The following is a 13,222-nucleotide window of genomic DNA, read 5'->3' as shown; positions in this document are numbered from 1 at the left end:
TTTCTGTTTTCCCTATGTAGAAGGAATCACAGATCCCACAGGTGGCCATATTAACTAGCCCCATAGACTCACAATTGTAATAATTCTTATTATTGGTAATCAGTCTATCCCTGCTTGCAATATATAACCTATTGGTATTTAAAATGTAAGGACATTGGGCACATCTACCACACTTGTAGGTGCCTGTCTTTTTTTTCCTCTTGTGGAGCCCTGGTGTTCCTACTTTCTAAAATGTTTCTTATACTTTGGACGTTCTTATACACTATTTTTGCTGAGATCCCTTCTACTTTTTCTATATCAGTTATGCTTGTAAATCTACCCATTCCTTAAAAAATATTCTTCTGATGTTATTTGTTGCATTATATTCTAAGGTTAGGGCTAGTTGGAAATTCTCTTAATTTTTGCCTTTATCTTTAGTTTGTCCTTTATCTTGGTCGGTGATTTTTACAATTGGGGTATACTTATTTTCCCTACCCCTTTCTATTTCTTGCCTTGTTTCCTGAATAAGTTTTAATGGATATCCTCGATCTTTGAACATTTTTTCTAATAAATCACATTCTTTAAGGAAATCATTCTGGGAACTTGTCATTCGACTTCCCCTCACAAATTGTCCCTTTATAATATTCCTTTTACAGTGTAGGGGATGTGCACTATTGTAATGTAGAAACATGTTACAGTATGTAGGTTTTCTATATACTTTTGTTTCTAAACCATCTCCCTGTTTATAAATTTCCAAGTCTAAATATTGTAATACATTTTTTGATACTGTGTGTGTAAATGTCAAAAAATTAGTAGTTTTGTTAAGATAAATCATAAATTCATTCAATTTTTCATGCCCACCTGTCCAAAATAGGACTATATCATCCAGAAATCTACGATAAAGTACCCAAAGGGAATTAAATTGGGAATTTAATATATATTTCTCTTCCCATTTGGCCAGTACTAAATTTGCATAGGTTGGGGCGCATGCAGCACCCATGGCCACTCCTTGCTTCTGTCTAAAAAAATTCTCCATTAAAATATAGGAAATTGTTCTTTAACACCATTTCCATTAACCATACATTCATCTGTTTTTCATTATTAGTTAAAATTTTACTTTCGTACAATATTTCCTCAAACATTTCTGTACCTTCAATATATGGGATGGATGAAAAAAGGTCAATTACATCTATAGTGACAAATAGAATATTGTCCAAGCCTTTTACTTTAGAAATGACTTTTAATAAATCCCATGAATCTTTTAAAATGTGTCCTTTGGTAGGGAGGTGTATTTTAAGGGAGATGAGAAAATGGGACCCCTTGAAATAGAAGAAGAAATTAACCCATTAGAAGATGTTTATGATTATGAGGATGATTTTCCCCCCTTAAGGAGGTCAGAAAGGTTAATGAACAAACAGGGGAACAGACAAACAAATTTTCAATGGAGAGGGAGGAGAAGAGGGAGGGGGAAGTACTAGTAGCACCCATCCTCCCTGAAACTTTAGAAATCATGAATGTGGGTAACAAATGGTCTTTCAACAACTTTACCATCTATAATTTAAGTCATTTGGTTTTAAAAGAAGGACATTTTAGACTTTTATCCATAGGGTTAAAGTTTATACCCTACATTAAGGGGGATTTGGCAAAATCCATCCTAGACATTAGGTTGTTCTTAAGAAAAATACATTTGAAAATATTATTCCCTAGTAATAACAAAAAAGACCCTGGCCCAATTTTAAAACGTAGAACTACCTATAATCCATCAATACACCCCCAACTAAAGAATCTAGAGAAAATAATTGAAAAAGAAATTAGAAAAGGAAAAGACATTATTAAATATCCTAACAATTTAGGGACAGAAGAAAAGCAGTTACTATATGAAATGAGAAATGACTCCAATTTAAGAGTTATGAAACCAGATAAAGGGGATGGGGTGGTCATTATGGATAAAATTGAATACGACAGTAGAATGTTTAACATTCTTTGGGACAATAAAAAATACGAACCAGTCTCTAAAAATGAAATTAACATCGCCTACAACAAAATAGATGTAAATTTAAAGGATATATTATATGAGGGGCTTATAGACCAAGAAACCCATTTATTTTTGAAAGTGGAGAAACCAAAAATACCTTCAATTTTTGGAATTCCAAAAATTCATAAAAATGAGCTAGACCCCCCATTAAGACCAATAGTTTCAGCTGATGGATCCAAAACCCATCCACTAGCTAAATTTATAGACAAAGTTAAAAAATTATGGTTAGAAAAAGAACAAATTTTAAAATATTCATGGGATTTATTAAAAGTCATTTCTAAAGTAAAAGGCTTGGACAATATTCTATTTGTCACTATAGATGTAATTGACATTTTTTCATCCATCCCATATAGTGAAGGTACAGAAATGTTTGAGGAAATATTGTACGAAAGTAAAATTTTAACTAATAATGAAAAACAGGTGAATGTATGGTTAATGGAAATGGTGTTAAAGAACAATTTCCTATATTTTAATGGAGAATTTTTTAGACAGAAGCAAGGAGTGGCCATGGGTGCTGCATGCGCCCCAACCTATGCAAATTTAGTACTGGCCAAATGGGAAGAGAAATATATATTAAATTCCCAATTTAATTCCCTTTGGGTACTTTATTGTAGATTTCTGGATGATATAGTCCTATTTTGGACAGGTGGGCATGAAAAATTTAATGAATTTATGATCATCTTAACAAAACTACTAATATTTTGAAATTTACACACACAGTATCAAAAAATGTATTACAATATTTAGACTTGGAAATTTATAAACAGGGAGATGGTTTAGAAACAAAAGTATATAGAAAACCTACATACTGTAACATGTTTCTACATTAAGATAGTGCACATCCCCTACACTGTAAAAGGAATATTATAAAGGGACAATTTGTGAGGGGAAGTCGAATGACAAGTTCCCAGAAAGATTTCCTTAAAGAATGTCATTTATTAGAAAAAATGTTAAAAGATTGAGGATATCCATTAAAACTTATTCAGGAAACAAGGCAAGAAATAGAAAGGGGTAGGGAAAATAAGTATACCCCAATTGTAAAAATCACCGACCAAGATAAAGGCCAAACTAAAGATAAAGGCGAAAATTAAGAGAATTTCCAACTAGCCCTAACCTTAGAATATAATGCAATAAATAATAACATCAGAAGAATATTTTTTAAGGAATGGGGTAGATTTACAAGCATAACTGATATAGAAAAAGTAGAAGGGATCTCAGCAAAAATAGTGTATAAGAACGCCCAAAGTATAAAACATTTTAGAAAGTAGGAACACCAGGGCTCCACAAGAGGAAAAAAAGACAGGCACCTACAAGTGTGGTAGATGTGCCCAATGTCCTTACATTTCAAATACCAATAGGTTATATATTGCAAGCAGGGATAGACCGATTACCAATAATAAGAATTATTACAATTGTGAGTCTATGGGGCTAGTTTATATGGCCACCTGTGGGATCTGTGATTTCTTCTACATAGGGAAAAGAGAAAGAAAACTTAAAAGAAGGATATACGAGCACCTTAATGATATCAAGAATTGTAAGGACACAAACGCTTTATTTAAACATACTAAAGAATGTATAGGAGCAACTTATAAATTCAGAGTATTAGAACATACCCAAAGAGACATAAGAGGGGGCCCCTGGGAGGAGAAGGTAGAATATAGGGAGCTTTGGTGGCAGGTAACTTTGGAAGCATATAACCCACTGGGGTTGAATGAGTATACAAGTATATTACCAATTCTGAAATTAATGGCAGCTAAGCTATAATAAAATTTGGTAGTAAGTATAAAAATTCAGCCAGAACAATCTTTATACATTCACTATTTTTATTCTTTAAAAGTGTTTTTATAAAATTCAAAACCTAAAAATGGGGTATTATTAACATAAAAAGAAGATCTTTTTTTCAGAGATTTTTTTAAAGGTTTTTTAATTCAGGGTCTACATGACAATAAACATGAATTTCCACTAGATGGTAGCAGGATATTATGGAATAATAAATGAATTTATATATTTTTATATTAAAAATATAAAAGAAATTAACCTATATTAACCCACAGAAAGTTTTTAATTGTGTTAATCTTGTTTTTTAAATGAAGAAAGCTTTTTTAAACTATTACTTAAGAGATAGGGAAGTGTATTTATTAAGGAAAGGATGTAAAGGAATTGGAAAATTGTTAATTTATTGAAACTGTGTTCATTAATTAAAGTAATTAGCTAGACTATAAAAGGAATGGAATTTAAGCAAAGGTTCATCTGATGAAGTCTGAGTTTAGCAGACGAAAACGCAAGTGGTTAATAGCGTTTATGCTTATATTGCTTTTAAAATAGAACTTGTACAACGAGCTTAATTTTTATTGAGTGCAACGTGTTTTGGAATAAACTTTGGCCAGAAGGAACTACATCCACCGTTTCTCCACTTCTCTTATTGGATTTTTGATTTTAGAAAATAAGATCCTCCAGGGATGCAGAGTTAGGTAGTGGCATGGCAGGAAACATTTGGGACTGAGATGACAGTTGACTTTCAAGTTCAGTGAAAAATTGTGTCCAGCAGCTGGGGGTGGGGATGAGGAGATTTGGGTATTGAAAACTATACTGGGGTACAAGTTGTTGATAGAGTACTATTAATTAGGGAAGATTAGTAGCATGGAGGAACATGTAAGGGGCAGAGAAATGTTTGTGTTAGATTAAGAGTGACTGATTTTAAGTATGAAGTATGGTCTAAGAAACGTACAGGGAGTTGATTATACTGGATTATGGTGGATTGAACCTGATTGATGACTAGCAGACAGTGGGTGGAGGGGTTGTAGGATTTTGGCCATTAGCTATCAGTCAGCTCAAAGGTTTGGAACATAAAATCGGTGAACTGTTTGTGAATTTGAGCTGATTGGAGCAGGGAGGTGAGAGGGGGATTGGAAAAGAAAAGAGCATAGTCAAGCAGAGACCAAAACAGTGCAAGGTCCTGAGTGCTTTAGTCCAAGAATGGACTTCATTAGATCAAGGAAGCATCAGCGTGAAATGTTAGAGTATATAACAAGTTTATCTCTACCCAGAAGAAGGTGCCCAGGATGTTGGATCTGGATGCACTTGGATTAGCCCTCTGCACATTTAGAAGAATCGCCACAGGAGTCTGGCCTTTTTGCAGCACTCTACTCAGAAGACGACTTATTTTCCTTTTTATTACTCATTGGGGTTTCCCCTTCTTCCTAGGAAATCCATAGTTAATGCAGAAATACCATTCTAAATCTACCCATCCCCTCATGCACGTGTTACTTATCAAATATGGTCACATGGGCTACAGCTAGGGCTTCATCCTTCTACACTGAGGCTCATGAAAGCTTCAGTTGCATTCTTTGGTACTGGGAACACACATTAACATGCCGGCAGGTAAAGTAAATATTTCCGAGGAGGTTTTACACCTCTTGTTAATAGGGTTATGTTGTTGGCTCTGCATGCCATTGTTTGATAGCACTTGAAATACAACATGTCATGGAGAGGTGTAAGTAAATATGTTATGTTATAAGGCTTTCCTTCATCCCCTCCTTATGATACTTTCAAAAAGACATGCAGTGCTTACAATATAGTGGATGCACCCCATCAGATGGAACTCTACATCTTGCATCTCTCTTTGTATACTGCCTTCCATGGTTTTATGGCACCATTTCATTTAGTGCACTTGTCTAATCTTCCTGCTTAATAGCATCCCATCAGAATGTTCTTGTTTGAGTATACTCAAACTATGGAGAGGCTACAATAATAAAGAATTCCTAGGATCTTTCTCAGCTTCTATTTCTTGGGAGTATCAGTAACAGCTGTTGCATGGCATACAGAATAGGTTAAAATCACCTGAGGAAGGAGAACATCTGTGCTCTCTGCAAGTTATGACTTCTGTGTCTCCCACTTGGTTTTCAGCAGTGTGTTCCTTTCAGCTGCATGCCAAGGAGAGATATTACTACAGAGCAATTAACAAGCATTATACCCTTGTCTCATCTTCGATTGTAATAATGCATCTGGTTATTTACTTTTACAGTTATCTCTCGTAACACTGCACAGTATTTCTGGAGCAGGCAGTCCACTCTGGGGAAACTCAAGCAATCTATACAACTGATGCCCTTCCCTATAACAAATAATGGCACTGCTGGGGATTCTACCCTGAAGTTAAGAACATAGTACTGGTCTCCCAACAATGTGATAGTGTAGTTGCATGAGGTACACAGTAAAAGTAGGTTAACAAGGAAAAACTCTTGATGTGTTCAGCCTTTACAAAGCCTCTAATGCCATAAATCTTATTTTAATTGTAAAAAAGATTTTCTCACACCCATTTAGATATTGGCAGGCATGTTAGTTTTCCCACAGTATTTGCAATGTTTACTAAGAATAAGCTAATTGAAAAATAACTTACCAAGCTGATATTTATATTTATTTAAACCCAGTGGCTAAGCCAGATCATAACCAGTCTATTACATCTGTGCGGGACAGAAGTATTGTCTAGAAGAAATACATGGCCAGGGACAGATAATGGTGAGATATGCTGAGTAATTATGAGTGCAACAACAGTTACCCGTGACATCTAATGTGCTATGGGAAGTTCATCAGAAATCTGTACTTTTATTTTGAACCTTTCATCCAAAGCTGGATGATCTTCTAGTGATGTCAGACAGAGTTTCTACTCTGTCACAGTACCATCCAGGTATTCCACAATGTTTATTTTTCCTGGGCATCTGAAGGCTCTTAGTATATGCTTAGAAAAGCTTTTATATCTATTCCTGTTGCTATCGGACACCTTGTCTGTGTAAGAGGTCAATTTAGAGCATATATTTACACTGACATATGGTCAGCTTTAAATATCACTGATGCCATGCCATGAGTGCATTTTTATATTAAGGTGTTTTCATTGCTTTGATGCTTAATGGAGTATAGTGTATAAGCATCATAATAAAGCTGAATGTGAATTTAAATTTAGCTCTTCTGGTAGAAGATATGATATCTGTGTACATCATGCAATTTGCATGAAGTACAAATTTGTTCTATAATGCAGACCTGATTGAAAGTACATTTTGGTTAGCAGAGGATACTTTGAGGGAAGATTCTCTTTCTCCTTAGATAGAGACTTTAAAACTGCTTATATTGAGTAGGGGGAGTGCATTTCCTTTCATTTAGGTATGGGCAAGAAGCTCTGTCCATCTGAAAGATGTACATTTCTGTCATGATACACTTGAGATTTTGAATTTTTTGTGTTTACTCATCAGGAAGCAAAGACATTTGTTTGCAAAAAAACTCAAACCTGTATTTACTACTTCAGGTCCTCCTCAGTTTTTTAGAGCATTTCTCATTCAGACATGGGGGGTAGGGGTCTGGAAAATGGAGGTGCTTGTCTCCTGTCCAGTCTGTACAAAGACTGAAGCCAGCACTAAGTAGGTGACAGAGAAAGCAGAACATTGATAACAGCTTGATCCAAGCATGTTTTTGTCCTTATTGTTGTATTGGCATAAATGGGTTATTCTGTTGTGCATTCTTCTTACATACTTCAGATTTTTCTTTTTTTGCCTATTTACTTTTTACCATTTCTGTAATCTCTTCCTTGTGTTCTGCCCAAAACTTCCTCAAGTTATCTTCTTTTCATTATTGCATGAAAGCTGGTCATCAGTTTTGTCATCACAGTTCTCGTGAGCACTGTTCTAGGTCAGATTTATTAGAAGAGTTCCTGGTCGGAGATAGTTTAACATATATGGGTTTTATATGAACTTATATGTTTAGCTAAAGCATTGCTCTCCACCTCCCTACATATGTCAGATAGGTGTTGGACTATCCTTTCTTTTAACACTCTGTTGGTTTTTCCAACATAAAATAAAGTGCATTTTTCACAGGTGGCTAAGCAAACCACATTCTTGGTTTTATAAGTGGCAAACATATGGAAACAAAATGTCTTGCTTGCATTAGGGTGTACAAACACATTGTTCTTATTTATATAGTGACAAAACTGGCAATCATAACAAGGCACAGTAGTTTTAGTTTTAATTATAGCATTCTTAGAGCACATTTGTAGGTCTTTATAACAGAGCTATTATTTCCAATTCTTTCATTTCCTAAACACAAAACTAGGTGATGGACCTACAGTTTCTTTAACCACATCAGATGTACATAGTACAGACCAGTTTTGTCTTATAATTTAACACTATTGGTATTTGCATTATATTGCATAATGTATCTAAACATATTTCTGGAAGTACTGTCAATAATATTTGCAGTCCCATTAACTGGGCTTTCTTCTATATCTAAAAGATATGTTCTAGCTAGGCCATCTCTTTCACTCAACACTTGGTTTTATTTTCTTCTAACAGTTTAATACTATAGGCCCTATCTTTAAACTTTGTAACCATTTCATCTAGCTATTTGACACAGTCAGATATGTCTGTATTTAGCCAACTGGCTGTAAGGAACTGACTATGCACAATGCCTTTGTATATATTGGGGAGGGGTGCATACTGGTATTATCTAAACATCTAGCAGTTTGAACTTTTCTATAGATTCTAGTACCTATTGTATTATCTTTAATACATACATTATTCAAAGATTTAAACTTCAGGAAGGTAGTGGTAGAATCAGTATATGTATAAAAAAGATTCTAAGGTTTCAATACTGCCCTGCCAGACTAAAAAACACCATCCACAGAGTGCTTAAAAACTTTGTTTTTAACAAAAGCACTTCAGTGAATAAATTCTCATCTTCCAAGATGGGAAGTGCAAGATTAGCATAAGTGTTGGCAACGGCTGTACACCTTGCTACTCTTTCACTTGATGGTATAGGATTTTATCATATAAAAATACATTATTACATAGTACAAGTTCTAATAGAGGGCACACAGCTTCTATCAGAGTACTACTCTTGTTTGTGTACATACATAGATGACGCATAACAGCTTCAACTCCACAGTCATTGGGTATGACAGTAAATGAGTTTGCATCTAGTATTACAAAAACTATTTATTTGAATTTATCTGTTACAAATTCAGCTTAATTGTTTAGTTGCCATTTATGTAACTCCATAATTAAGTCTCTTGTGTCTTTAATATAACTTTTAACAAACTTCAGACAAGGTTTCAATTTTTTTTCCATAAAAATAAATATAAACTATGTCACCCACCTAGAGCCCAAAGCAATTGGTCTCACTGGGGGCTTAACTAGACATTTATGGATCTTAGGAAGACCATAAATAACAGGTATAACAGGATACATCACTCCCATATACATATACACTCATCCAAAGTAATAGTATGTGTAAGTTGCATATCATATAAATGTAACCTGCAGGTGAAAATCAGCTGATGAACTAAACTTGTATCTATCACTTTAAAAGTGCTATCATCACTTAACAACATCATCACATTATATAACATTTTATCCATTACCACAATAGCCTCACCTTTATCTGCTTGTTTAATAATTTCATTTTTTTCATTTTTTCATTCAGTTCTTTCAAAACTATATTCTCATTCTTAAATTATAAAATTTATGTTTGTTATTTGTGTTAAACATTTCATACAATTGTTTTTCATGCATTGTTTGAAAAGCACTCAGGACAGGACGGGTATAAATAACCTTTTACATTTGCACTTGGGTTTGTTCGTAGCAGTAGCATTATTTTTAAGTTAAGACCTCTACCAAAGATTCTTAAATCTGTAATGGTTTCACTAATATCACCATTACAAGAAAGTAAAAAAATTCAAGCCCCTAGATAAAACTTTGTACTTATCAGAAGTCAGAGTAAAACTAGAAAGATTCCAAACCCCATTAATAATTTGAAATGAGTATCAATATTTATACATTCTACCTGGCTGTTGAGTTCATTTTGCTGTCTGACTTCTGGTGTTTGGATAGACTGTCTGACCTGGTTGTCTCTTCCTTCTGTCCAAACCTCTCACTGAATTGGAATTCAAGGGCAACTCTTTGGCAGTTGAACGGTCATTAAAGACACTGTAGTTTCCATTTCATTTGAAAAGTTTTTAGATACAGATGAAGTAACAGAGGCACCAGAACCACAGGGCACTTTCAGACCTTCCTTGCTAGGAGATATGATGACATCATGCTGAGCATTTAAAACCTCTGTTTCCAGGCAGCCCAAGCACTTCAAGACTATTCAAAGATGTTCATACCTCTTTCATCTGCTCTTCATCCGCTCTCATCCTCTGGTTGGCTGAACCAGTGGCTGTCTTTGTGAACTCAGTTGTTGGCCAAGAAAAAAATACAGGCATTTTTAAAGTCTTTATAGTCTCTAGTAAATGTTCTCTTTTTGACAAATTATATTGCTTTCATATTTAGACAGAGCATCCAGCATGTCCATAAAAATAGAATTAACTGTCAAATTCAGCAGACACAACTGTTCCGCTTTCAAGTAAAATAATATCAAACATCAGCAGCTCTCAGTCTCATAGAACTATTCATTCATTAATATCATGTAGTCTCAACTTAATTTAAGGTTAAGCCGTTGTCACTTCTTTAAAAGTTCTGGATAAGTATTGCCATAAGTAGGCATTTTTGTAATACGGAGACCATGAGGAACAATACTCTTTGCTAAATATGCATCAAACTTCAGTCTACACCATTGAAACTTTTTATACAGCTCTACTTTCTTCTCTAACAGTTTGATATCTGGTAAAATAGCATTACCAGAATTCTTATTAGGTCCAGTGGCTGCAGATTGTTGCAAGTTCAAAATAAATGGATGTACTTGTACCTTCAGCAGGTTCTTAGCTTTATCACTGGCTCTAGAACTAGAAATAGGCTACACTTCTCCCATTTGGCTGGATGCTTCCAGTACATTAAAACAAAGCAAAAAAACAAACTGGTAAGCACCCAATCTAGAGTTCCAAACAAAACAGTCCAAGAATAGAAAGTGAAAGGAACTCGCAAAGTGATGTAAAAGTAAATTTAATAGCAAAGCTTTCGAGATAAACATTTTATTCAGTGCTTAAAATCATACTAAAACACATTACCATATATACACCACCTCAACAAATCCAAACCAATAGCAGTGCAGCAACAATAAAATAATTAAAATAAACAATTAAGTCCTTGTTTCATGGATAGAGACCTTCACTTGAACAAGTTTTAAACTCACAGTATCATTCAGCCCAGGTGGCACATCTGCTTGAAAGTAATTAATCCGTCTATACTCAACATTCTCAGTGTTTGACACACTATGCCTTCCTTCAATACTTCTTTCAATGATTTTTATAACCCTGAATGTGAAACTATGCGTTTTATCTGAACTTATATGTTTAGCTAAGGCATTACTCTCCATCTACATACATATGTCAGATAGGTGTTGGGCTATCCCTTTCTTTTTAACATACTGTTTTTGCCGGCATAAAAATGAAGTACATTTTATTCACAGCTGGCTACGTAAACCATATTCTTGGTTTTACAAATAGCAAACGTATAATAATAAAATGTCTTTCTTGTATTAGGGTGTACAAAAACATTGTTCTTAATTATATAGTGTCAAAACTGGCAATTATAGTAAGGGACATTATTTTTAGTTTTAATTCTAGCATTCTTAGAGCACATTTGCAGGTCTTTATAACAGAGCTGCTGTTTTAGATTCCTACATTTCCTAAATGCAAAACTAGGTGATGAACTTGTAAAGATGTTTATTAGAAGAATACTTAATCTCAATTCCTGTAAAAATCCTGTTTCCTATTTGAGTTTTAATTTTCTTATCAAAAGATTAATGAAATATCTCTGAGCCTGCATTTCAGCTGTTGCAATGCTCTTTCCTCAGAAGACAATTCTTGTTTTAACCTCAGTTACTCCTAGAGTTGCACACCCTCATGTGTGCAAATCCTATCTACATGAATAATGTCACACTGGCTACAAAATATTTTTATGAATGAAGGTATGTATTTGGACACAAAATATGCAGCTCCCTTTTTTATCATAATCTTCCAGTTCAAGAAGGCATTGCATATTATGTACTCTAGGAGACGGCTGTTTCCTTATGCATCATGAACGTAAAAGTTTAGGAAATCAAATGCACTCTTTCTCTTTTGCACCCATTGAATTAGAGCACACTGAGAAACTAACCATTTACTTGGAATTGTTAGTTATGTAGCATGTCATAATTTTCTAAATGTTATTTCAAGAGACCATCTAATCTTATTACATGAAGAACACTGCTACCTGTGTCTTTTTTTTTTTTTTTTTTTTTTTTTTTTTTGGATGGTTGCCTTTTGTCATTTTGTGAGGCAGACACCTGGTCTACCATCCACATCTTTACTAAATATTGCACATTAGATTATGTATGTAAAGATGTGGTTTGCAGCAGCAGTTGTCCAAAGTATAAGCTGGAACCTCCAACTCCTTTGGATTTAGTTTGCCTTTCTGTCCTAATAAACATATATATGTATGTATACTATCTATACACAAGGAATGCGAGAATAATATATCATAGCACATGTGCCTCTGTCTGCTGGGTTAAGTGTCAAGGACTGAGTTGGTAATAAGGTAAGAGTCCACATTTTTTCTTTTTTTGTTGTACCTTTTCTGACCTAATTTCTTACTATGATTTTGTCCCTGTGATCTGAGCTTAACTCTGTCCTTGAGGACTTTTAATGGCAATTTTATTGATAACATCTTAACCTTTTCTACTCTCAGGACAATGGTGATTACTGCTTGTGAACGTATGTGCTAGAACTTCCCACAGAATGAGTGCAGAAGCCCAAACACAAGTGAAAACACTGAGGGTAAGTATGATTGAGTCATATGCTTATGATGAATACATCAGGCACAGCTGCACTTTGTTGGTTCATTAATACATATTGTGAATCTGTCATTTTTCATGCAGGGAAGTTGGACTTTTTTGGATTTATCATATTTCTTTTCAATTTATCAACTTTCAGCTATGTTCTCTTCTTGGTCTTCTATTTAGTACTGCATTCAGTTTCTCATGCTTGTTGAATTTATCACTTATAGTGATATGCCTGTTAGCTGCTGTTACTGAAATCATTTCAGATAACTTCCGTATGCTGCAGAGGTATGTTTTAATGGAATGACATGTAAACAACAACAGTGGATTTCTGTATTTCATACACTGGCATAAACCACCGTCTTCCTCCAAAATTCTCTTATGATGGATATTTCCACAGTGCATGCATTTTTCCTGCTTTTTCTCCATTCATCACTATTTCCAGAATGTTTCATATTAAATAGCATTTAA

Source organism: Protopterus annectens, chromosome 3.part0, assembly GCF_019279795.1.
Source record: "Protopterus annectens isolate FY-2018-M chromosome 3.part0, PAN1.0, whole genome shotgun sequence".
Taxonomy (NCBI): Eukaryota; Metazoa; Chordata; order Ceratodontiformes; family Protopteridae; genus Protopterus; species Protopterus annectens.
Note: the sequence above shows the minus strand (reverse complement) of the source record.